The 22,174-nt window shown below is 43.7% G+C and overlaps 1 protein-coding gene across 1 annotated transcript in view; it reads right to left on the bottom strand.

The window, feature by feature from the left end:
• Positions 1–22,174, bottom strand: part of ABHD17C (abhydrolase domain containing 17C, depalmitoylase) — a 429,616-nt gene that overhangs the window by 211,946 nt on the left and 195,496 nt on the right. The window lies entirely within an intron of this gene.

Here is a 22,174-nt window from a genome sequence, read left to right as displayed (position 1 = left end):
ACTCATGTATACAACTACTCAAAATCTGAAAATGAAAAAAAATCAGCTATTCTTTTTTTTTTTTTTTATGTAGAGAAGACAGGTAGACATAAGGCCCACAGGCCAAGGGACAACCTGAGACATATCCTAATGCGCAACTTCATGGTGTGGTATGGAAGCTGTTCAGCTGCAGAAAAGCCTTACAAAAGACGGTCAGAGTTGAGGAGAAAATAACGGGATCCAAACTTTCGGACATGAATGATCTATACACGACATGCTACAACAGAGCGACAAAAACAACAAGCGATCCTACACACCCTGGTTTTGAACTGTTCACATCCCTGTCATCTGGCAGAAGACACTGCAGTGTACTCTGCAAAATGACCAGGTTCAAGAACCGTTTTTTCCCTCACGCGATTAGACTCAAACTCTGGTATTAACCTCAGGGGATGCGAGATGCTGACAAGTCTTGCGATAACCAAACAATACTGCAATAACAGTAAGACATCACAACCAACTTATCAGTTTACAAGAAAATTATGCGCAATATCAGCTACTAGATATTCTCATAATATAGAGAACATGAGAATTACATTGTGTAATAAGTACTGGTGCAATAAGGAACCAATCAGCTGCTATAGTGATGTATAAAATAATTGTAGTAATAAGTAATAATACAAATGTCCAAGAGAAAGGTAAATGTTAGGTCGCATACATGTATAATTGTATGCATGTATATATCTCTCTTCTAAACATGTCTAATTGTATGTATGTATTTGTTTTCTCAATTCGAGCATGATTCACCCAATTTTGTTTAGACTTCACTTGTGGTGTCTAAATGACAAAGTTTACTTTGACCTCCACATGGTGCACAGCAGTGGTGATGCAACTCGTTAAATGTTAGCCCACCACTGACAGCAAGGGGTTACAGACCTATTAGCCTAACAAGTCCCATCTGCAAGACAATGGAACACAATATAATTGACTTGATTTACTACATTAAATAACCTCATCAAGTTGGACCCACAGCAGTTTGATTTTGACAAAGGAACATGCTGTCTAATGAACCATATTAACTTCTTTGAAAGAACACAAGCTGCAGACAATGGCCATGCTGCCCATGCGGCAAACCGTGACTTGGTTTCGTTTTTGGCACCATCCCACAACCCAGTATAGCTAGTAAGCTTGAGGCACTGCATATAAACTGCTACGTCGTGAAATGGCTAGCTAACTCGCTGAAAGAAAGAATCCAAACAGTGAGGGTAGCACTAACAAGTACTGCATCTGGAAGATGAAGGTGACCAGTGGTGTTCCTCAAGGATCTGCTTTGCTCTCCTCTTGTTCGGCATGTACTTTTCATACCTCCAACCACTAACCATGACCTCTGGCTGACAAAGTCTGCTAATGACTGCAAACTATGTGATGCTGTCAGGTCCGCCCAACTCCCAATGGCCAAGCCATCCAGCAGGAACTTACACTCATGAATGCCTGGTGCAATAGAAATGGGCTCAAGTTAAATACTAAAAAGTGCAATATAGACATAGTTAACAGACAACCCCCTCACCCCAGCCTACTACATAGCCAACACTTCACTTCAAAGAGAAAACACTATTACAGACCTCAGAATTTAGGTTGATACTGCCTTATCAACCATAAAGTAATGGCAACAGTTCAGAAGTTTTTCTTCTTTTCACAACTTGTAGCAAAGGAAATATAATCCAGATCTAAAGATGGCATTGTCTCTTTGTACTCTACACTGCTTAGGGCCAATCACTGAATGCAACTCCCCATTTGGGATGTACCTTACTAAGCATTTTGAGCACATGAAAAGCCAACAAAGATTTCTGACAAAGAAGGTCAAAGGTTTAAAAATACTAAGCTACCAGGAGAGACTGGAAGAGCTGTCCTTTTATTCTGTGTCATACAGACTTTTAAGAGGGAAAAATGCCTTGCTTTCTGCAATATTAGGGACTTAGTTGTCCCGGATCTTCTGCGTCTCCCAAATCAAATTTTCCCACAAATATGAGAACAGGGATATGAAACTTCACCGGTAAATAAACAGTACAAAAGTGGAGTAGTATATTTACTACACCATCAGAACTCGAAAAAAAAAACCCTCTCCCTATAGATTAAGTAGTGTGATACAATATCTTCCTTTAAACAAAGCCTAGATGAGCAGACCTGCTCAATAGAGAAGGTACAGCTTAAGGAAGGGTACTGACAAGGCATAAATGGTCTTCACAATTCAGCTCTCTTAAAATGGTCACACAATTGTTATGATTCCTATCTCTGGGACATAAGCTAGAAAATTCCTTGAAATGGAAGCCACTACATCAGTTTTCTTCTTTTTTTTCTTTCTTTCATGCTTACTACACCACCAACTGAAACATCTTGTTGGGTGATGGGACCATCCCAGAAGTGAGTCAATGAAATATCTCCTGCAGTAAGAGCCAATATTCAATGTGTGTTGGTGGGGCGGTCCATGGCCCATCCTGATTTAGCTAAAGTGTCTAGAATTTCTCCAAAACTTGTGCCACCTGAGAGGAAATGGCTCCTCATCCTGGTCCGTGTCTAGGGTAGGAGACTATGGAGGAAAGTCTAAGTGCCACCTCTTGCATTTGGCATTTCTCATGGCTACAGAGGTTTAAGTCTGCAAAACTGTGGAAGATGACATAGCCCAGATGAACCACTAATAACTGAAGTAGGACACCCAGTTACTGGTACTTAAGGGCATGGTGGATGGCTGTCAATGGAACAAACGTGATCCTAATGAGGGTACAGTGCTTGAACTCTGTCAGAAGGGACTCAGAGAGTACAAGCATAGCTAGAAGTGCAAAAAACAGAATTTATTCGTTTTAGTGTTTCAGCCAAATGTCTTCTCAGGGAGTCTGTACCAGTAAAACAGTTTCTTACGCAAGGCCTTTGGATGCGGGAGAATTATCTTATAAAGGGCTCCTCCTGAAAAAAAAATAAATAAAAAATCACCACTAGGGTAGGTACGCTTGAATGTTTGCAATGCAACATGTGCAAACAGGCACAGAGTTGTAAACAAATGGTGATTAACTGTAAAGTTTTGAAAATTAAGAAATATATTACATGTCCAGTTAGAATGGTAGTGCATGAAATGAAATGCATTTGTGAAGTTGAGAGATGATACACAGGGCAGACAAAAAGGAAAAGTTTGCATGAAAATTCAGGAACACACAAGAGTAAAAAATAAGAATTTTGTTAATCCACTAGCTATAAAGCATACGAGAATCACCAAATTTAATTGCTATAAATATTCAGAGCGGATGTCAGTTCACTTACCCAGGGAGAACAACAGGTTAATGACTTTGAATACTCTTCAGGCACATTTGATTTTGTCTTCAAAAGGTATGAATCTTAACTTAGAATGGTTAGGGTCTTCATTCATTGCAACACATTGTTATTCCTTCTTTTTTATTTTTCTTCTTTTTCCTTTTCTTAAGGTTCACAGTTTGTCAACAGAGTTGTTTGGAAGAAATTAATGTACTGGACTTCAATTATTTTTGAAAAAACATGTACTGTCCAATTAAGAAGTACAAAACGAATGACTATAGAGTATTTTAAAAGTCTTGTAACTATTATACTCGTTTAGACTCTGTGAAGGCATTTTGCCAAAGTGCTTGAGAAAATAAAGTTTATTTTAAACATTCAGTTGTATGTGTTTATTCTGTTTAGAAGTTTTATTTATGGTTACAGTAGATACCAAAAAAAAAATCCTGCATTGCAATTCCCTTAGCATATCCTCCACAGCCATCCCTCCCCTCTGGCACCCTTTCTTTTCTCACTTATAGCTATAGTGTTATCCCTTCAGGCAACTTTTAACCCATCCTTTTTACAAATTCCTAGTGAGCCTTCGCATTTTTATTTAAGTCTATTTGTTGAAGGTTGTGCATCAGGGCTGGCAACTCGGCACGTAAAAATCAACTGCCAATCATTAGCGGACCAGAGTTCTGCTGTGGCGGCCCCTAACCGGGAAAAGCCGAAAGACACACATACAATTATCATCTAACTAACCATATGTGTCCACTTGACAGTAACCTCCAAATTTCCTTGCTTGCAGCTCATCTTAACAATGGCATGATCTGACAAGTTTCTATCTCTGCTATATACAGCTGTGATTTCCTCAAATGTTTTCCCCATTCAACAATAATCTTTTCAGTATACTAATTTGCTTTATTTCATACCTTAATGTAAACCCTGCCACTCCTAATCTTACTTACTGCCATGCATTTAACAGTCTTCCCCATCTCATCCCCTCTGCTAAGGCTATTTGACTGTAGTTATAAAACTCAACTGCTCCTTTTTTGGGATACAACACCACACTGAAGTCAACAATTATAATTAATGTATCCTCTCTTTCTTTAATGTCTGCAAACTCTTCAGCTAGTCATGAAAAACTCTGGGTCTGTCTATAGTGGGCCCATAGAAAGAGTTCAGTACCAATTCTATGCCTTCCCCCAGCAGTCTGCTGCCCGTCTGCCTTTATCTTTACCTTGACTGTCTTCCATTGTTAAGTGGAGCTGATAAAAGTTCCCACTTCTCTTTACCACTACCTTCTGCCCAACTTGAAGCCAACTACTTATAGCCTTTTTCTCTAACTTTAGCGTGAGGATTTAACAATCTCTTGTAAAAGGCTATAAACTTAGCTCACCCCTCTTCATGCACTCTCCCTCCATCTTTATTGGATTGTTGATTCCTGTAACATTCAATATAGCTACCCATATTTACCCCTCTCCGTGAATGTAAAAAACTGACATTACCTATAAGAGTCTTGTTGGTGGGTTTGACCAAGGCATTCAATTCCTTTCTTTATTTTGTGACCTTCTGGCTGGAGCCAACGTCCGGATTTAAGATTCAGTTCAGTCATGATCACCTTTACGATTGAGACAGACAGTACTTGTACAGCCCTATTACAAGAACTTTTTCCAGTCTACTAAATCTCCTGCCCTTTACCCATAATATTCCAAGTAAATGACCCTTTCTCTAGAGCTCTTCGGCACTGCCAAGAATTGTCAAGCTTTGCAGAATGACCCAGGCTAACACTGCTGTTCAGGTGCCATCTTTCAGAGGTCAGAAAATGTAAATCTTGAGTCAACCCCCCCTCCCCTCCCCCACATACACCATGAGGATCAGGTTATAAATTGTCTTGGGGAAACTAATTTTTCTAAGCAGTGCTCCATGTGCCAGTTTTAGGCCACTACCTTTAAAGCTAGGAGGAACCATTTGGAGCAGCAGCAGATGAAATCCTTTCCTATCCCCTCAGTCAGTCAGGGATTCTCCTTCCTATGCTATTCCACCTTCTCAGGCTATCAAACGGCCACTCCAGTGAACTCTGGCCAGTTTGTTCACACCAAAGCATCTAAATTGGGTCTCCATCCACCACCACTACGTTTCACACCTGTATCTAGTATTATTGCTTCACTAGCTTCAGAACAAGACAATGAACTCCTCTATTCCACTTTGTAAGGTCTTTTAAGGCCAAGGCATTATGGTTTGGTTGAGCTGGTCTATTCTATGGTGTGGCAGGCCATTGTTTCAATGCAGTTCATGTAGACTTGTCTCCTCTGGTAACATTAGGGTGAGATGTGCTCCTTTTCTTTCATATTTTACCGCCCCTGCCACTTCTCTTTCCCCTGAGGGTCCTCCCTGGATTTTTCTCATTGTTCAGCAGAGGGTATTTCCCTTAATGTCTGGTTTGGTGTTAATGACTATGTCATGGTCAACAATGGTGTTGGGTTTGGGACTGCTACTTTCTATCTTAACTTGACGACGGTCATTGACACTGAGAATTCTAACCTCAAGCATCTTAACACTAGGTGATCCATCCACATTAAAACTGGAGGTTGAGGCTTTGGGGCTACACTTGATCCCTATTCCTTTGGGGCCAGTTAATCCATCTGCAGACCTTCCAGTTATAACCTTCAATTGGTCAACGACCTTGACATTGGAGGGAGTCCTGACCATTGGGGTTGAGGCTGGTTGGCTTTTGAGTCTTTGATGTTAGGCCCTCTGGTTGAACAGGGCTTGCAGCCATTGCCCACCAAGATGAAGCAGACTTCTCTGTATGGCTCTACTATAGCTACAGAATTCCAGAAAAAGAAGTGGTGGGCAATGGGGAAGAAGTATGAAAGTAATAACCAAAAAAATCCTGCAAGGCAGAAGATTAAACCAGAACTTCAGAGGAACAAGATGGCAAGAAGCTCAATAAAGTTGGAAGTTGTTCAGAATGGTACTTCAAGAAGGAAAAAAATCCAGGCATGAAACAAACTTTTTAAAAGTTAAGTGATTTTGTCCTCTAACAACATACAACTTCATCAGAACTAAAAATAAAACTCCAATCATTTAAATACATGACCATGTACTTAATGCAGTATAAACTGTGTAATGGGGGAGTTTTCCAGAAGGAATGATAGAGCTCAAAGTATGAGGGGTGTTATGGTCAAGCACAATGTAAATGTAATAAAATGTTGGTGTTATTATATTATGATTTAAATGTTAGATATTTATACTACAAAGGCTATAACAAATATGCTGTATAACATGGTAGACAAATCTGCAATGAGCATATCTGAAAATATTTATTTATTAGTAAGTATAGGGGATGGAGTGGAACAGAATATATAAAAAGTGTAATGAACTGCTAATTTTAGAACTCTGAAGAAGTCTCACCACTTTAAGGGATTAAAGCACCAAGTTCCTTCTGTTTGGATGTATTTGCATTCGGTTGTGAAATAAAATCCTCTTTGGAACTTTTAGGGAGCTGTGCTTTCAGATATTACACGTGCTTTATCGATACTTTTATCATTGTTTGGAGGAAGCAGTACCACAGTTTTCATTTTTTTGCCATCTTTATACCTGAAAATATATTGCATGGTATTGCGTTAAAGCGTTTTATATAATTTCCACTCATCTATAAACTGTGGTTGCAAGGGTTAGAGAAGCAGTAATCATGCCATGCCTGACTGTTAAGCAGTGTTCATCACAAATTAGCTCATGGATATTTAGATGTTTCAACAGCTGCCTTACTGCAGCAATAACCAGCATGGGTGTGGGAGCAAAGTCAGAATTCGAACATAAAGTTAAAATTTTCTGTTGCTGCTCTCTTCATAGAAGGTGAAATAACAGTGGCATTTTTCCACAGGTTATAGAAGGCACTGCTGTAGATGACAAACTGAAAATATAACAGAAGAGGATATCAGCCCTGTCATTATTTATAAGTTTCCTCGGAAGGGTGTTTAACTTAGAAGGTGAGCACATACTGCCACACTGACGATAGAATCTGTTGCTATCAGATAACTACAGCTAAACAGAACTGTATTAGTGTCAATGGGAGAAGGTACAGGAGACTTCTTATCTTGTGAATAATTTTGCGAATAATACCCTCCAGGTGACCTTTTCATACTCTTCCAAAACTGAAGACTGGTCATCAGGTGCTATTCCATAACAACTGATGACGAAGTACATACACCGGTGATGGAGGGCTGTAAGAACAAATCCCAGCTGCACACCAGAAGATGAGATGGTGACTAGCAGCAGCGCAGCAGCAAAAGTATTGTTCCCTGGATCAGAAAACCACTATAAAAATGGCATCTGCTCCTCTAGTAAAATTAAAGGCATCTGACCAGATGAAGAATAGACTACCATGAAAATGGAAGAAGAATCCTAAAGAGCATCTGAGATGGCATTTGCTACATCAGATAACTCTTTACTCCTGTCATGGGAAAACTGAACCTAGGTGTGGACTTTGGAAGGAAGACTAGAATTCTTTTATAAAAATTTTATTTTCAGTGCCAGTCCTTCTCATTTCATCGTATGTAAAGACAAGTTATTTTATAAACATTTTAAGATTTCTTATTTTGCAAGGGGCTAAAATTGGAAAAAGAAAAATGTTGATCAAGCTCTTCCTAGTGTCTACTTCTGATCAGCAAGCATAAAAGTTTATGTAGTTCTATGATGGCAGTGCTGAAGTACAAGAAAGGCAATCTGAATGTGGGGGGCTCTCCAAGACAAACAAGCTCTGAATGTGTATATTATGAAAGGCAAGCTTGCTGGCAACACCTGTACTTACCTTAACTTTTTAAGCAATAAATATGTGGTGGAGAAATTAACACAACCAGAAGGGACTCTGAGAAAAAAAAACAATTTAACAAAATGTTTGTAAGATTTAGAAACCAAAACGATGAGCACTCAACCAGGACCTGCAGCATACAATAATAAAGAAGTGAAGAGTATGTTCAGCAGGTGCCCATCAAGCACAAGCATGAGTGACTCAGACTACAAATACGGTACACACAAGGATCCAGTCTGGTTCCAGGAGCAAGGGAACGTGAAACTGCTCCAAAACAAACATTATCTCTATCTCTAGATTGTTTTTAAGGAGGCATTTCTCTTGCGCAGTTCCCGGACTGCAAGCCCTGTGTTGCATGTTATGGACTCAACTGTGCAGAAGAATCCACAGTGAACATCAATGTAGACAGTCGGCAAGGAAGTTTTCCATGAAGGAGATGCACTTGCTGACAGTTCACCACTTTAAAACATCTCACCATGCTTCTGGTATCCTGACATCACCCCAGACCTTACAACACTTAATTCAGTGATCCTCACAGATAACTGCCAAACATTCATACACAAAAAAGGCATTACATAAATATAAATACTACTTATAAAGATGAAAACCTTGTCAAGTGGATATGACAATGATTTTTCTGCAGTAATATCTAGGGTCACAAACTCTGCCAAGAAATTGTGAGCTTTGATAAGATTGCTTTTTTAGGCTGTTGCAAGGAGTATGTCCTCCACAGAGGCACAGACACTAAAACAGTGGTGTCAGAAGTGTATGGCAGCCATTAATACACGTCTTCTGAACACTTTAGGGCTGACAGTGTACTGAACAGAAAATACTTAGCACTTGTTTGGAAGTGCAGGTAGTCCCAATGACGTGTTGATCTCTGGTGCAGATAAACATTCAAGAAGTCAAATCATCATAGCCAGCCTCCTTTTAGGAAGTGAATAAATTAGAAGTTATGTACCTACCATAACGTTCCATGTTAGTTGTCTTCTCTCGCCTTCTTTCTTGCTGGATGGGTTCGGAGCCGATCCTCGGCTCCGACTCGGCACTTGCTTTAGCTTGAGAACTCCTTTTACCAGCTCGAGGCAACCCTATATCCCATGATGCAAGGCGGAACTACCTCAGATCTCGTTTGGTAGCTAACCTACCCTGCTAAGGACTAACCTAACATAATTAGGAAAACAAGTTCATAATAAGAGTCCTCATATGAAGGCTCAGGAGGAAAACAACCTGATAGGAACTCTTCAAGATCTGTCCAGGCCAGGGGGAAGGAGGGAGGGACGAAGAAAGAAGGCGAGAGAAGACAACTAACATGGAACGCTATGGTAGGTGACATAACTTCTAAATGTTAAGTTGTCAATCTCGCCTTCATTCTTGCTGGATGGGACCGCGCCCCTAGCACCTGTATCCCGGGTGGCTCAATGGAACAGACTCTTGAGAACTGTGGAACCAAAACTGGCCCTGTCTCTGGAGGCCAAGTCTAACTTGTAATGAGAGACAAAGGTATGAGGCGTGGCCCAAGTAGCTGCTGCACAAATGGTATCAATGGGTAGTATATCCTGAAAGGCTGCAGAAGTGGATAGACTCCTGGTTGAGTGTGCTTTTGGTTTAGAAGATAGCTGCTTGCCTCTGAGAGAGTACACATAGGAAATAGTGGAAGTCAACCATCTGGATAAGGTCACTTTAGAAACTGGAAGGCCTATCCTGTTTTCTGCATAGGAGACAAATAATTGGTCCGATTTCCTGAATTGTTTAGTTCTATGCAAATAGTACCTGAGCTGACGATGGACATCCAAAAAATGAAGCTTCTGTTCAGCTCTGTCGGAATAGTTTGGGAAAAAGACTGGTAGATCTATAGATTGGTTAATATTGGTTTGAGACACAACTTTGGGGAGAAAGGACGGGTTCGTTCTTAAGGATACCCTGTCCTTATGAAAAACCAAGTAAGGGGAACGAATGCAGAGAGCTTGAATCTCGGAAACCCTTCTTGCTCAAGTGACAGCCAGTAAGAATATAGTTTTCCAGGTCAATAACTTCAAAGAACATGAAGCAGACGGTTCGAATGGAGGTAGCATCAAAGATGCCAACATTAAGTTTAGATCCCATTGCGGAGGAGGATGCTTTATAGGCGGCTTTAGGAGAAAAACTCCTCTCAGAAAGGCCTTGCATAATCTATGAGACATAATGTTATTGTCATGCAAGCCAACATGATACTTGGAAATAGCAGCCAGTTGAACTTTAACTGTAGATGAAGAGGATCCTGAATGAAAAACCTCAGCCAGGAAATCGAGCAGTAAAGGGATCAATATTCCTGGAATTTGCCCAAATAGAAAAACGTCGCCACTTGCTAGCATAAACAGTCCTAGTGGACGACTTTAAAGAAGACACTAAGATGTCTCTGACTGAGTCAGAGATCATCGGAAGCCTGGCTAGGGAAGGAAGTGGAGCAACCAAGCAGTGAGGTTGAGAGAATGAATGGCCCGGTGCTGCTGACCCGACTGGTGGATCAAGAGATCCGGAACTGGGTCCAGATGCCAGGGCTGCACCAGAAGGTGACGATGCAGAGACGGAAGCCAAATTTGTCGAGGCCAATAAGGGGCAATGAGAATCAACTTGGCCCTCAAAATGGTGGCTTTCTGAATGACTTGTGGAATCAAGGGAAAAGGAGGAAAAGCGTACAGAAGTCCCCGGGGCCAATCCTGGGTTAGAGAGTCTCTCAGGGGTTGGCCTGGAAGGGGAAAGAGGGTGAAAAAATCGGGGCACTTGTTGTTTTGAGGAGTAGCAAAAGATCGCAACAAGGAGTGCCCCACTTCAGAAAAATCTGATCCACTACAGATTGATTGAGAGACCACTCGTGAGGCATCAGAATGGATCTGCTCAGCCTGTCCGCCAAGAGGTTGGACCTGCCGGGGATGTGCGTTGCTATCAGAAACCGATGAGAGGAGATTGCCCATTGCCAAAGTCTGAGAGCTTCTCGACACATCGGATAGGACCTGGTCCCGCCCTTTTTGTTGATGTACCAGACCACGGACATGTTGTCCGTTTGTACTGCAATAGTCCCCGTGGGAAGAAAGTCGTTGAGGGCCTGCAACGTTAAAAGCACCGCTCTCATCTCCAGGACATTTATGTGCAGATGGTATTCTATGGGTTGCCACGTCCCGTGGACCATCCTGCCCTGATAATGCCCCCTCCCATCCGATCAGAGAGGCATCCGTAGTGACTGTGGCAACTGGAGGAGGGGGAACAAAGGGTCGGCCCTGATGAAGAAGAGGGGAAGATATCCACCAATTCAGATGAGTTCTGCACGACTGTGTGACTAAGATTTCGTGCCTCATCGGGAGACTGTGGTACGACCACTGAGTGAATAGCATCCACTGCAGAAGACGCATGTGGAAGCGAGCCAGTGGTAGAAGAACAATGGCCACAGCCATAAGACCTAGAACCTTCAGTATAAATCTGGCTTTGACCTTGCTGCTCTGCAATAGAATCCGAACGAATTTTTGGATGTCCAGAATTCTTTGATCTGTTAGTCTGGCTAACATTTTGACGGTGTTTAATTCTGCGCCTATAAAGGTGCTAGATTGGCAAGGCAGCAGAGAAGATTTTTCGAAATTTACTGAAATTCCCAAACTCCTGCAAAGCTGCAGAGTGTAGTCTCTGGTCTGAAGAAGCTGACACCTGGTGGTGGCGGAGAGGAGCCAGTCGTCCAAATAAGGAAACACCTGGAATCCTTGACGTCTCAGATGAGCTGTGACCACTGCCATGCATTTGGTAAACACTCTGGAGGCTGAAGTGAGGCCAAAGGGCAGGGCTCTGAATTGGTAATGACTGGTCCCTAGCCGAAAGCGGAGAAACCTTCTGGAGCACCTGTGAATCTTTATGTGATAGTACGCGGCCCTGAAGCTCTATAGAGCACATCCAGTTGTCCTTGCCCAGAAAGGGCAGAATGTACTGAAGCGTGACCATCCGCTATCTTGCCTTCTTGACAAATCTGTTTAGACTGCTCAGGTCTAATATTGGTCTCCAATCTCCGCCCTTTGGGGACCAAAAGAATCTCGAGTAGACGCCGGATCCTACCTGGTCTGCCGGCACAGTCTGGACGGCTCGTTTTCCTAGGAGCTTTGAAACCTCCTGTTCTGCCAAATCCCTTTGACCGGGTGAGATGTCTGGAAGGGATAGTTGAGGTACGGGATACCTTCAAGGGGATTTTGTAACCCTCGGATATGATCGACTGTACCCACATATCTTGTGAGAGGGAATGCCAGGCTACTGGGTACAGCGAAATCCTTCCCCCGACTGCCTCCAAGGGTGGACAGTCGGGCAACACCTCAGGGATGCTGAAAGGGCTTCTCAGTAAGAGACTCCCTGTTGCCCTGGTTCTGAGGACCCCCCCCTGCCTCTAGGGCGTCTATTATTGTTACCCCTCTGCCTCTGGGGTAAACTGACCACGGTGTCCGTGTAGCTCCTTGGGCTTTATGGAACCACATCTTCCCTCCCTTCTGACCCTTGGGATATGGTCTAGAAGGGGTGGAAAAATGGACTCCAATGGCAGAAAGAGTTTTACCGTCCTGCTCACACCTGGTCAAGGTATCCTTCACCTGAGGTCCCAACAAAGCCGAACCATCAAAGGGGTATTAGTGAAGGATGCCTTAAAGGGGTCCGAAATTACAAAGCCGCATCCAGGCTTGGCGCCTAAGAGCAACTCCTGTGCCTGCGGCTGCTCGCTCCATCGGCCGCATAGGATATGAGCCGCATGGAGGAGTTGGATAAGGAATTCAGGATTGCTAGCTGTGAGGCAATCTTTTCTTGAGCCCCAGCAGCAGAAGGATCCTGGACCACTTCACCCAGTTCCTTGAGAATATCTCTTTGAAGCCTGGTGAAGTGACAAAGGTAGTTCAGCGAACGCATAGCAAAGGTCGCTGAAGAAAACATCCGCTTTCCATACCTGTCCATGGTCCTAGAATCCTTGTTAGGAGGATGGACAGGTACTGAAGGATCCGCCAGTTCCTTCTTAGTGGCCGCCACCACCATAGCATCCACAGAGACGCCCTTGGAAATTAACTGTTTGTCTGTAGGGGCCGTAATAAACTTGGATGGTCTCCTGGGGACAGGTTCCACAGAATCTGGAGCCGCCCACGCCTTCCGAGCCACTACCTGCATAAGTGGGTCGAAAGGCGGAGACACCCAGGAGGTGGAGGGTCGGGATCCAAAAGCCTCCAGGTATACCGACTCATCCTCGGAGGGATCAATGGATGGCCAATTCCCCCTCTGTTTGAGGAGCTCAAGGATGTCTGAAAAGGAGACATCCTCAGAGGGGGATCGTGGGGAACCCTCCGACTCATCTAAGTCGGTATCAGATGTAGTAGACTCGGGGGAGTCTGTGTGTTTCCTCTTACACGTCCTCTTCCAAGGGGGTTCACCTGCCGGATCAGGAGAAACTTCGGAAGAGAAGGAAATTCCCAATGGGGAAACCTGGGGCGATGGATCCCTGGGCCTGAGAGCAAGAGGCTGGCAAGAGGTGTCTACAGGCACCGAAGAGGGAGGAGCTAGAGGGATGGACCGTTGACCTGGCTCAGTAGCCAGGACACTCCTCATCACCTCAAAGGCTCCCCTCCCCGGGAGACCGGAATATCCCCGATCCGAGGATACAGGAATTCCCGGCTCCACTGAGAGGGAAGGCTCAGAGGCCGATGTCGGTGCCAAGCTTACCAAAGCCGAAGCCCCGAGAGGGAGAGCGGGGTTGGACAAGGGTCCGATGCCACTAGCCCCCTCGGAGCCGACAAGGGAAACCAGACGACCGGATCCCTCCAAGGAAGGCCTCAAGGAGGAGATCGGAGCCGAGGACGATGGAGCCGAAGGATGTATCGGCTCTGGCGCCGAAACAGTCGCTGTCCCAAGAAGCTCCGGCTCCGAACTCTGGTGTGGAGTCTGAGGAGGAAGTTCAAGGGGTGAAACAATAGCCAAAGTCTGCTGAGACGGGCTATGGAGCATTTGGGCCAGTGCCTGCGACTTCAACAGCCTGCTTACCACCCTCTCTAAGTCGTGGTCAGACAGCCTGGAAGATCTCGAAGATCGGCTCCGATGGCTCCGCTCCAACAAAAGAGGAGACCCCGGAGCAGAGTGGATACTCTGCAACGAAGGGACCGAGATCTCTTTTGGGACGAAGTCATCGGAGCCGAAGTCCCCTGAATTCCAGATGGAGCCAAAGGTTTCTCGGCTCCGATGCTGGATAAGGTGTCGGCTCCAGCCGGAGCCGACAAGGCCACAGTAGACCGGGTGTCGGAACCAATCGGTGCCGAACCCACTACTTTGGAAGCAGATAGATCGGTTCCAGCCGGAGCCGATCTCGGCTCGACGGAGCCGAAGCCACCGGAGGAGGCTTGGATACTGTAGCCTGAACCTTCGGTGGCTTAGAAGGTTTACCAGACCCTGTTTTAGAGGGAGAACCTTCTGGCTTAAGTAAGCCACGGAGGATCAACTTATTCCTCGCTCCTGCAGGACTCTCTGGCTAAAAGAGTGACACAAAGCACAGGAGTCCTGCAGGTGCAAAGGCCCCAGGTAACAAAAGAAGTGTGACCGCCTGTCAGAGACATTTTCTGACAGCACGAGTCACACTTCTTGAAGCCTGAGACCTTGCCTTCCTTTGACATATTTCTAAGGAAGAAGTCACACACACACCCCAACAAACACACACAATTAATCCCCTAACACACAGACACACAGGTAGGGATTAACCAATGGGGTCTAGGCCTAACTAAACTTTTATACAATTACCAAAGGAATTTAAAAGTTTTGAACTATAAGGGAATAGGGTGGGCTGTAAACACACTACACACTATGAAAGTGGAAACAAGGGGGAAATAAATCCCTAACTAAGCTTTTTTTGACAAAAAATTACTTACCTCAGCTGGCAAAGGAGACCTCTTTTGCTAAGCGGCAAACGAGATCTGGGGTAGTTCCGCCTTGCATCATGGGATATAGGGTTGCCTCGAGCTGGTAAAAGGAGTTCTCAAGCTAAAGCAAGTGCCGAGTCGGAGCCGAGGATCGGCTCCGAACCCATCCAGCAAGAATGAAGGCGAGATTGACAATTTAACATCAGGGCTTGCGGTAAGATCATTTGAATCTTTTTTGTTACCCTCCTGATGTTCACACTGATTCAAAGAAGAGACTGATGTTCACACTGGCGCAAAGAAGAGATTGCCATTATATGATTCCATACTAAAATTCTGACACCCCAGATTATAAGCATCTGAAGCTTCAAAACTGACATTTCTAAATAACTTCTTACTGGGGAGTTCTGCCCCACTTTGCACCCCATGCCACCATTTCTAAATAAATTCACAACAGCAAAACACAAATGCCAGTTTTGCAATTTTGGTTCTCAAATTTACCTCGGGTATCCCTCTAGCACAATGGGATGCAAATATTGCTACAAACAGTCACAATAATTAGACAAAGTAAACAGAAATGCCTGTGTTATATGGCTGCATGAATTATCCCCCAGCTAAAGATAACTCCTAAGTGTGTTACAGCCAGTCCACGGGTTAAGAACAAGATCCATTTTTAAGTCTGTCCTTAAGCTGAATTTGTATGCAAGTCGGAACATGTACATATGGTTCTTAGTAAATGTCACTTAGTCAAAGGTTTGCCTCAGTCTAGTATTTATTCTTTTCTTTGCACGTAAAACACTTAAGAAACACTTCCCAATGAAAAAAAATCTTCAACACAACATACAGTACTGTATACTGTAGAAAAAACAAGTACAGTAATAACAGTAACTATATTCATACAGTACTGTAGTTATAGTGTAAAAAACACTAAAGAAACAGCTCTTACAACATGTTTAGATGAAAAAAAAGAAAAGAAAAAGGATAACGATTAAAGGTTAACACTCATTTGTGAGTTAACATTATGATAACTTTATTAGAGGATGCAGAAAATGATGGACTGCTTGTTGGGAAAGAATGAGCCTGCTGGTGCAGAGTCATGGTTTGATTCTGCTGCTGGAGAGAGTGGTTTACTATTAGAGTCAATTTCTTAAAGTAGGCATCAAGGGAGGTTTGTACACAGCTTTTCTGTTTCTCATCATAAATGGCCTTATAGCAGCTGAGGCACTCAGTAACTGTATGGTGAACTTGGGTGAACTACTCTGTATTAGGATTTTGCTCCTCTAACTTTGCCATTCCAGCTTCAATGAAATGGAAGCCTTCAACTAACTCTTGATTTTGGAGTTTCTACATCCCTGTTTTCTTCTTCAAATGCTATTGTCTGCTGCTCCAGTTCCACAAGATCTTCACTGGTCAGTTCTTTGGCATGGGAGTCAAATAACTCTCTGACATCAGTGTCACTGATGTCTAACTGCAGCTAATTACCAATATAAACCACAGCTTGCCTGGTTCCAGCAATATCTTCATCTGTAAACCCCTGTAAAGCAGGTGAAAACTGTGGGTACAGTTTGTTTCACACTCCTTTCATATCTGACTGCTTTACTTCATTCCAAGAATTAGCAATACTTTTGATGGCATCACAGATGTTATAATTCTTCCAGAACTCCCTTAAGGTCATCACATTATCTTGGGTAGCCCTGACTGCTTGTGAGAAGGTCCACCATAAATAATAGGTTTTAAAGGAGGTTATTATTCCCTCATCCACTGGCTGAAGTAGCAATTTGATGTTGGGGGCTAAAAATACAACCTTTACATTGGAGTGAAGGTCATCTAAAGTGTTTGGATGTCCAGATGCGCTGTCAAGCAGGAGGGGAATTTTGAAAAGAATGCTTTTGGCCAAGCAACACCTTTGAACAACAGGAACAAAATGGTTCAAGAGCCAATCTTCAAAACTGGCAACTGGAACCAAGACTTTGCATTTGCCTTCCAAGTAACAGAAACAGATGCCTTAATGACATACTGTAGTGTCCTCGGATTTAAGAAGCGATACACAAGCAAGGGCTTCAACTTAAAAAATCACCAGAAGCGTTACTCCCCAAGCAGTAACGTTTGCCTATCTTTTAACGCCTTATGCCCTGGTGCACTTTTTTCTTCCTTTGAAATGTAGGCCCTTTCAGGCATTTTTTTCCCCTAAAATAAGCCAGTCTTAAATACATTAAATATTTGGTCTGGCAAATAACTTCCATGTTCAACAATTTTTTTCCAACATTTTTGGAAAATCACTTGCAGCACTTACATCAACACTCGCCACTTCACCATGAGTTTTAATGTTATGTAAATTAGCCCTCATATTAAAGGGATTGAAAGTACAGTTTTGTACCTACCATAAATGTAGATGTCCGAACTGGATAGCATCTGCAGTCATAACAAGTGGGTTGTCCTGTCGTCAGGCAGCCCTGCAGTCGGCCGGATTCCAAAGTCCGGGTCCGGCTTCGGCTGATGTCGCACTCCACCCGACGTCATCTCTGTTGGTCTTCGGGTATAAAAGCATCAGCCGACGCCATTTTCCTCAGTGTTTCTTGCCCCAGATGCCAGTAGCCCTCTTGCATGCTAAAAATTTGGATAGATGCCAATGTTTCCAAATAGATAGAGGTAAACACAACAATAAACATATATGTACATATATACAAACAAATACACCATAAAAGACTCCCCCCCAACAGCTAGCTATTAGGAGGGTAAACACCCTAGGAGTACCACAGAGGGAAGGAGGGAGGGTAATCCTGACTGCAGATGCTATCCAGTTCGGACATCTACATTTATGGTAGGTACAAAACTGTACTATGTCCTTCATGGATGCATCTGCAGTCATAACAAGTGGGTAGAATACCATAGCCAACAAGGGGAGGAGGATAAAAGTAGATTATGGTGTGTTTAGGATCCCTTGCAGTACAGCAGTGGCAAACCCTGCTCGGGATCTGGAATAAAGAGGCAAATTATAATGCTTGGCAAATGTATGCACGGAGGTCCAAGTAGCCGCCTCAATAATGTCTTTGGTTGCCACTCCTCGTAAGAAGGCTGTGGTAGTGGCTGTTGCCCTTGTAGAATGAGGTCTTATGTTCTGTGGAATTGGTTTTCCATGGAAGGAGCAACAGTAACGTATGCAGTTTCCTATCCATTTGGAGATTGTCTGTTTGGAAATAGCTTTTCCTTCCCTTCCTGTTGCATAGGCTACAAAAAGTTGGTCAGTCTTTCTGCTGTTTTTTGTTCTGTCCAAGTAGTAGCGTAGCTGTCTATGTACATCCAAGGTATGCAGTATTCTTTCCCCTCTGTTTTGTGGGTTGGGAAAGAAGGTAGGTAGGTGGATTGCCTGGTTCAAAGACACTCTGGATACCACCTTGGGCATAAATGTAGGATTAGTCCTCATGGACACTCTATCTTGGTGGAAGATTAGGAAGGGTTGCACTGCCATTAAGGCCTGTAGTTCTGAAACCCTCCTTGCTGAAGTTATTGCCAGTAGGAAAGCAGTTTTCCATGACAGGTGTTGTAGGTCTGCTGTTGCTGCTGGTTCAAAGGGTGATAGTGTCAACTTTTCTAGCACAAAGTTTAAATCCCAAGCTGGTAATGGTGGTTTCCTTGGAGGTTTTACATTCTTGATTCCTCTGAGGAACTGCCTGAGCAAAGGGTGCGAAAAACAGGTGGATCAAAGCTGTATTCTGCTGAAATAGCTGATGCATGTATCTTGATGGAGGAGTAGGACAGGCCTGAATGAAGAAGTTCGCCAGATACTCCAGAATGTTAGGCATATCTATGTTTGACACATCTTTTCCTCTTTCCGTACTCCAAATGACAAACCTTTTCCATTTCCCAGCATAGTTCCTTCTTGTTGAAGGTCTGCGTGCTTCAAGAATAATGTCTTTAACTCTTTGGGAAAGTTCTGGATTAGCTGCTGTTATGTGATGTTCCATGCAGTCAGTTGCAGCGTTTTTAGGTTTGGATGTATGATGCTGTAGTTGTTCTGAGTTAACATCAAAGGCATCAGAGGTATTGGCCACATTTTGTTCCGAGACATGCTCTTCAGTAGTGGGTACCAGTGCTGTCTTGGCCAGTTTGGAGCTATCAGGATTATCCTTGGACGCTCTTCCTTGATTTTTAGTAGTACCTTGTGTATCAAAGGAAGAGGTGGGAATGCATATGCTGTTAGGCCTTTCCAGTTGAAGGAGAGTGAGTCCACTTTCCATGCTAGTGGGTGGAATGTCCTTGTGCAGAATTTTGGGAGTTCGTGATTGAGACGTGATCCGAATAGGTCGATCTGTGGCATTCCCTATTTCTTTGAGATGGTCTTGAAGATGTCCGGGTGCAGTTTCCATTCGTGGGCATCCGAAGTGGTTCTGCTTAATATGTCTGCTAGAGTGTTGTCTTTCCCCGGTACAAATATTGCCTGTAACTGAATGTTGTAGCTGAGTGCCAGGGTCCACAGCTCCAAGGTCATTCTGCATAGGGGTATGAATGAGTGCCTCCTGTTTGTTGATGTACCACATAACTGTGGTGTTGTCTGTCCTTATCATCAACTGGCCCTCTTTGAGAAATGGTTTGAACTTTTGGATTGCCAGTTTTACTGCCAGCATTTCTTTTAGATTGATGTGCAGGCGAAGTTGATCCTGTGTCCACAATCCTTGCACGCATTTGTCCAGCATGTGGGCCCCCATCCTAGGTCTGAAGCGCCTGTTGTGATGGTCTGGCTTGGTTGACATCTGCGAAAGGGTAGGCCTGGGTTTGACTGGCATGCCTGAGCCCACCATAGGAACTCCTGTTTTAAGCATGGAATTAGTGGGATTTCTGTTTCTAGACTGTGTCTGTGTTGGGACCATAAATTCTTTAGGTACCACTGTAGTTTCCTCATATGTAGTCTGGCAAATGGGACCAAGATTATGCATGATGCCATGAAGCCCAAGGCCTGCAGAACTTTTCTTGCTGTTAACTTGTTCAGTTTTGTTAGTGCCAAGAAGTAAAGAGGAAGTTCTTTTTGTTTTTCTGTAGTCAGGAATGCCATTTGTTGTACTGTGTCCAATTCCGCGCCCAAGAACGTCCTTGTTTGGGATGGTATCAGCCTTGACTTTTGTAAATTGACTGTGTATCCCAGTCCTTGTAGCAAGTAAATGACCCTTTGTAAATCTGTTGTCAGCTTGCTTTTGTTGTCCCCTTGTAGCAGGCAGTCGTCCAGGTATGGGTAAATTTGAATTCCCTGTAGTCTGCAATGGGCGATTACTGATGCCAGGCATTTTGTGAATACTCTGGGCGCAGTAGATAAGCCAAAGGGCAATGCTGAGAATTGATAGTGCTCTGATCCTGCAAGAAATCTGAGGTATCTTCTGCAGATTGGTCGAATGGGGACGTGCAGGTATGCCTCCTTGAGATCTAGAGTTACCAGCCAAGACTCCTTGCCCAGCATGGGAAGAAGTTGCTGTAGGGTCAGCATTTTGAATTTTGGGACAATGATGTATGTATTTAAGGTGGACAGGTCGAGAATTGGTCTCCAACTTTTTCCTTTCTTGGAACTAGGAATAGTCTGGAGTAGAACCCCTTTCCTTGGTCTGCTGTTGGCACTCTTTCCACAGCTCTCATGTTTGCTAACTCCATTATCTGGCGAGAGCCTCTGTTTTTGATTTGGAGGTAGGTTTGGCATTCCTCTTTGACTGGTAAAGTGTGGAAGTGAAACCGGTAACCTTGATCTATGGTTTGTAAAATCCACTTGTCTTTTGTTATGTAGTGCCAGTTCTTTGAAAATAAGGTTAACTTTCCGCCTAGAGGAGCTGCTATTTGCTCCCTGGTAGGCGGATTTAGGATTAAGTCACTGTGGTTGTGCTGATGTAGTGGCAGTGGCTGTGTCTGCGCCTCTGTTGTTACCTTGCCACTGTCGTCCTCTGTAGGCACCTCCTCTGGATTGGTTTCTACCTCTGAGCCGCCTATTCCTGCCCCTTTGAAATTTTGTGGAGTCAGGAAAGGACCAATTTTGGCAGGCCAGTTCCTGCTAAACCTTGGGGGTTGAACCTGCAAGAAATCTTTAACAGTTTGAACAGATTTTGCCTTTTCTTCCATTTTCTTCATAACCTGCTGGGCAGGTGTACCAAACAACTTGTCTTGTCCATAGGAGCATCTAGCAACTTAGCTTTAACATGATCCGGTAAAGCTTGTTCTTTTAGCCATGCATGCCTTCTTATCACTGTGCCTGTCATGGCTGATCTAAATGAAGCCTCCAGTGCATCATAGCCACATTTTAGGGAATGGTTGCTAACCTGTTGTATGTTATTTACCATCTCTAATACATATTTCTTATCAAGAGATTCATCAGTGGTTAGTTTTTTAGTTAACTGATCAAGCATAAACTCTTGGTATTGTATCATGTGAAACTGACAGTTTAAAGCTCTAGCTGAGAGAGTAGCTGAAGTGTAGACCTTTTACCCCATCTGTCTAATGACCTTGCTTCCCTTTCAGAAGGAATAGGGTTTTAGCTGTGGTCGCTACTGCCTTGGGACCCTGGGATATAGTTTCTGGATCTGCAAGTGGGGCCTTATAAAGGTGGTGATGAGTATCTGGCACCCTGTAAAATCTGTCTGGTTTGGCAGGGGCTGGGGGTAAAGAATCTGGAGCGGTGCAAACATCATTGAAAGCATCATCCACCACAGAGAGAACAGGAGGTATAGCTAAGGGCCTGTGCTGTGGGAGGTGCAGAAAGGTCCTAAGTCTTTTCTGGAGTCTGAAAAATCCTGTTGCTGCCATTGGAACTGTTCTCGCATGGCATGCAAGGTTTCCCCAAAGGAGAATTCTTCTGGTGGGGAAGCAGCTGGAATGGATTCTTCAGCATCAGAATCTTCAAAATTGGAGAAGGGAGCCTCAGGCTGGTCAGTTATGTCTGATTCATCAGCAGAATCATCAGAAGACACTGGCTCAGGGCTCTGCCCTAGGTCTCTTCTCTGGGGCTGAGAGGCCCTGTCTGGGTGAGATTGAGATCCTCTAATTAAAGAAATTAAATCTTCTGCCAAAGAAAGCATTTGAGAACTAGAAGAGGGCCTGGATGTGGGGGGTTTAACAGGCACTGTTTTAGAAGTCTTGGCTGCTTTAGCCCAGGCGAAGGCCTTAATGGACATGGCAGCAGGAGGCCTAGCAGCACCACGTGCTGGGGTAGAGACATCCAAGGGAATGGTGTCTGATA

The sequence above is a fragment of the Protopterus annectens genome, chromosome 7.part0 (genome assembly GCF_019279795.1).
Source record: "Protopterus annectens isolate FY-2018-M chromosome 7.part0, PAN1.0, whole genome shotgun sequence".
Classification (NCBI taxonomy): Eukaryota; Metazoa; Chordata; order Ceratodontiformes; family Protopteridae; genus Protopterus; species Protopterus annectens.
Note: the sequence above shows the minus strand (reverse complement) of the source record. Positions and strands in the feature narration are given on the sequence as shown.